Source organism: Acanthisitta chloris, unplaced genomic scaffold (assembly GCF_000695815.1).
Source record: "Acanthisitta chloris isolate BGI_N310 unplaced genomic scaffold, ASM69581v1 scaffold15954, whole genome shotgun sequence".
NCBI classification, from domain to species: domain Eukaryota; kingdom Metazoa; phylum Chordata; class Aves; order Passeriformes; family Acanthisittidae; genus Acanthisitta; species Acanthisitta chloris.
The window spans coordinates 7,950-13,267 of record NW_008667758.1 but is presented as its reverse complement, the minus strand read 5'-3'; positions in this window follow the sequence as shown (position 1 = coordinate 13,267).

Below are 5,318 nucleotides of genomic sequence, written 5' to 3'. Positions count from 1 at the left end.
GTCACGGGTCTCCAAGATGATACTCAAATGACAGTAGCATACCATATTTTTTAAAGAAGCTTCTTCTGCAGCACCTGTATCACTGCTGACCTGCAATCTTTCAAAGGCATGATGAGAGTTGAGGTTGGGTAATAAGAATGATCTCATGCTGTATGCACTAGCCAAATAAACTATCAGTATTCCATTAGGGTACCTTCAGTTTTGGAGTTAAAATCAATAATGATGACACTTTCCAAGAGCCCACTAAGCAGAAGAACAAAGATTTGGGAGTCTTCCCACATCAGCATCATACCTGATTTATAATATAAATCAGCCATAAACCCTATGTATTTATTAAAGGAGAAAGGCATCATTAATGAAACTTAATTAAGCTTTGAGATTTCTTTTCAAGAGACAGAAAATTGAGAGGTTTTTTTTTAAATGTACAGGACACTGTTTGAACTTTCGAGAAAGGAAGGAATAACAGAACATTCTGCTCAAAGCCTTCTAGTCTCCCGCTCTCAGTAAATCATAGTAGATTGGTATCAAGCATATAAAATTGGTTACAACAGAAGACATGAACAGCATTCAGTGTTGTGTTGTTCAAAATATTTCCCAGTGGAATCTCTGTCTGCTATGAGTGCCACAGATTCCACACCATGTTCAGGCATCACTCCAATCATCCTGATTACCACTTATGCTTTCTTTGATAGCTTCAGACTCTAATACTATTTGTTGCTGCATCATTTAAAATTTCCTGTGACAGTTTTGAAAGTGCTTCAACTTTCAGCTGAAAGGATGGTAGCAGCCCCTTCCAGAACACCAAGTGATCCCTGACCACTGCCCAAATCTAGGGTGAGAAAACAGAATTTTTTTAATTGTGTAAAAGCTGAGTAAAATGCTGGTTTAATGACATGTGATTCTTTTCTTTTAAATTATGAGTCTGCCAGATTTTTTAATTGTTTATTATATTTTTTATGCTACACTGGGAATATCATTCCTTCAGCATTTAGGTTAATGTTAAAAAATGTGTGTACAAATATGGTAATTTAACACAGTGAAATTTATCATGAAGAATAATGAAGTTTTTTGGAAATATTTGGAATATGGACACCTTTATCTTGTTCTGCTTTTTAACATAATGATAAAAACCTAGAAAATAAGGTTTGCTGTAGATATGTGTACAATGGAAAAACATGTTACCTAATGCCTCTTCCAACAATAAAATGAAAAAATATATGGTTCAATACCACTTAGAAAATAATTGTTATTATACTTGTTTCAGTAACAGTGTAAATGTGTGTTTGGTTTCCAAGGGAACTAAACTCCAGAGCACAGGCCAGAAGGGAGCTACAGGGTGGTCTAGGTCTCCATATGGAGACAGGCAGGGGACATGGATTGTGGACCACACCATGGAGCACACTTCCCTCTAGTATCAACTTAACTTATTATTACACGCACCAAAAAAAGAACAACCAACCCATCAAAAAACTAAATCACCCCAAAGGCAAAACATCTCTCCCTGGTTTTCCAAGTTTCTTTCCTGTACACCTTTTTATGGATTGGTTGATTGTATAAATACTGTTTCCCCATGTGGTCATTTACACTTTGCCCCTGTGGTTAGATCCATCACCAAGAGCCTTCTCCTCATGGTAGGGAGGTCTCTGCTAAGGGTGCTGATGCATTTTCCTCATTTTTGCCCATCTTTCATGCAATGCTAGCAGGCAGTGATGCTTTGAGCATCACAAAACATGGAATTACTTTTAGCTCTGTATTTAGACAAGGTCAACATTTCAGGTTCTGCTAATTCCCATTGACAGGAGAGAAACATAAGAACAAAATGTTTCATGCAAGAAGGAAGCAGTTTAAACTTTGAAGGCCTCCAAAACAGAGCCTCAGGCAAGAGCAAAGGAATTCCAGCATAACACAAATAAATATCTTACAGTCTAACTCCACCTGTTTCTTTGAATTTGGCAACCCAGGCATAATGAGTGTTTTGGGCCAAACCCACCCATGAAGCTGAGCTAAAAGGTCAGATTCAAGAACAGGACACCTTTTGGTTGACAATGCTTACTAAACAGCCTGGTTTATTCCTCTCTCAGCTAATGGTAAGTGGAAGAATTAAAGATTAGAAGTATTATTCAATGTACCTTTAAACTGAGACCCAGTTGATGCAGTCAGTGTTGACTGTAGATTGGGATTTGTCCTCTTAGGTGAGGTGCCATCACTGATGCAGAGAAACACAATGGCAGCATGTCTCTCCATGTGTTAACCTGAAGTTTTAAAAGGGGGAAGGTTAGAGCAACTTTCATGCTAAGTCCTGTAGCACAGAAATGTCCGGGGTAACTCTCAGTCCACATGTAAGTGCCTCCAGATCCTCCCTTAGAGAAGCTGGCTGAGCTGTAATACTGTCTGCTGACTAAAATGCAATAGCTTCCATTACAGACTTCCTCAGGAAGGAATGGAGCTATGCTCAGGCACCCAAGACAAGAACAGCAGCAGCCTAAATTTTCAGAACAGCTGGAAAGTGACACAGGTGAGAGCTTTAAGATTCTGACTCTGTATCTCATTTTCTCTCCAGGAGTTTGATTCACATTACGGACATATTGGAAAAGAGTAAACAAGGAGTGTTTTGCAAATATTGGTAACATGTTTTTAAGCTTGTGCTTTTAAGTTATGCAAACTGCACGTCTGCCCTGAATAAAATATATCAGTGCACAGTGAAATGTATTTTTATTGCCTTCATTGTGTTGTGATCAGTTAATGCCTCATTTTCCTCATGCTGCAGCATAGCCAGTCTGCAAAGAACCCTGTCAGAAAGCCTCCAGTAGCAATACACTTATTTTGCTGTCACCTAATGCTCTTGCAGAAATGTACAGTAGCACTCTGCCTTCACTGACATCTTAGAGGGGGCTTGATTTTATAAAGCTTTGCCAGAATTTCTATTTGTTTCAGTGGAAAGGTCTGAACAAGGGCTACAGAAGTGGAAAGGAGGATTTCTGGAAAGCGTGATCTCTGGCACACCCTTCAGGCAGCTCACAGCTGCTTATTCACCAGGTGGCTTGGAAGGATGTTTAGAAAAACAATCTGGCTACAGGACTCGAGACAGCAGGCATAGTGTTTTTGCTGTCTTTCTAGTAGCAAATGTTTTGGAGTTTGGGGGTTTGGTTGGTTTGTTTTTTTTTTGTAAACTAGCTATCCCTCTTGGGGGTTATTATGCTATAGACACAGGAACAGGATTCACATGTTAACTGCAGCCACCAGTAGTCACAACTAAGGTAATTTTCTAGGCTGCTTCTACTGATCAGCAGAGAACACTTCCAGAGGAAACCAACTACTAGTATTTAAACAAGATAGGTGAGTCACTCTCTAGCAGTGCTTGCTTTCTCTGCTGATTAGAGGCAGTCTTGATTAATTTAGATGGTATGTGCAGCTTTTAAACTGGAGTTAGGTGGAACATCATCCGAAGGGTACCCAGGCTAAAGCCCCTTCCAGGAGCCCAACTCCAGTGCCCAGCTCATCCAATTCCCCACACATCTGGCTTTAGGCACAGAGGTGACAGCCAAGAACAAACTTGCTACCATCTGCAGTTTCCTCAAATGAGCTTAATCCAACAGCACACTTTTTTTTCAAGACAGCTTCTTTGTTCACTAACTGAGAGACCCCACTGGGTGAGATGCTGTGTTACAGCATGATCTGGTCCCAAAGGAATAAGAATTTAAATTTCTAGAAAAGTCTCTGTAATATTTTGAAGGTGTTAGCTCTAATAGTAATGATAAATCTTCTGTATCTTTCTGCTGAGTAGGCTGGAAAGCTACAGCAGAATTTTCATGACACAGAACAGATACAGGTGTCAGGATTGTTAGCACGGCTCTTCTTTTTAGCTTGAACCTAAGTTACACACAGACTAGTCTAAGAGCCCAATACATTATTTAGTTTCTAAGTAGCTCCACAATGACCTTTGTTAAAGTCCATGACCTTTGGTAATACTATTATGATATTTTTTTGCACCAATGGTAATTTTGTGTCACAAACTGAGCAAATGGTGAAAATAAGATATTTTTTTAAATGCACTGTATAAAAATATTAATTATACTTGAAAATTATCTAAAGCATTTTGTACAATTATTCAGAATATTGCTCCCATATTTACTAGTCTCTCAGACTTACATACTGATAAAAATAATCTAATAATAATGTCACATATTGTTATAGACATAAATGATCTTTATACGATTATATCCTTTAGTATTGTATTTTCCACTGTATTTCTTCTTCACTTCATAATATGCTCTTAGGTGAAAACTGGGTTTTTTACAGTTTCTTTTTCACTATTTAATGTAACAATGAAATGAAAAATTTAATTGCCACTCTGAAAGAAAATCAGCTGGTACTTTGATGTATCAGGAGTTTATCTCTCAAAATTAAGAACATCAGATATTTATATCTGAGTACAAGCCATTGAGGGACTGCTTCTGTCAATCACTCTTTATACATATGGTTTGAGATGACTGAACAAAACAAAAGTGGTCAAAAGCTGTAGCCAAACCAAAATGTTTAATGCAAAACAGTCCTACAGAGACAATAGGTCATTGCATTCATGTCCTCTTTTTCTTTCCCTTTTAATAGCACACACTGCCTGCTCTGCCTGTTTAGAAAACAAGAGGCAGGCAGTGAGCAAAGACTTTCATAATCAGGATATTTCAAGTGGGCAGATGCTTAAAACTCATCAGGTCAACTAAAAAAAAAGCTTTGTAGTATTTCTCATTGGACAAGTTGCCTATGTAAACCTCTGGCTTTTTGTCATCTTACCTAGTTCCTATATGTGTCATACCCCACAAAAACTCATCATCTGTAGTGCCAAGTTCTGCCTTCACTTACAAATCAGTCAACAAACCATACAGCCTGCAAGACCACTTAGTCTGACTGAGCCTCCTGAGTTCATGCAGTTCACGATAGATCACTGGCTGCTGTAGCAAGCTCCCAGATAGTGGCAAGACTTGCTTCTGCAGGGCAAGTTGCTATTGATTCTTTTATTTGCAGAAACAAAGGAAACTAATTACCTAGTGTAGCAAACCACAGTCAGTCTGTGGTGTCTGCCTAGATATGTGCACGTACAACCCCAGGAACAGAGCCTGGTGCTGATGTGGAGGAAATAACTTTTAGTTTTACATAAACAATGAACAGTTTCAGCTCCAGTTCCTGCTGTTGGAACAACCTCCTATGTGCAGCCCGTGACAGAACTCCTAAGATTCTCAAGTGCCAAGAACAACTCTTAAATCAGCCATGAGAGGAAAGGGTGAAACAAAATAGGTCTTGACACTGGAGAATAACTTGAT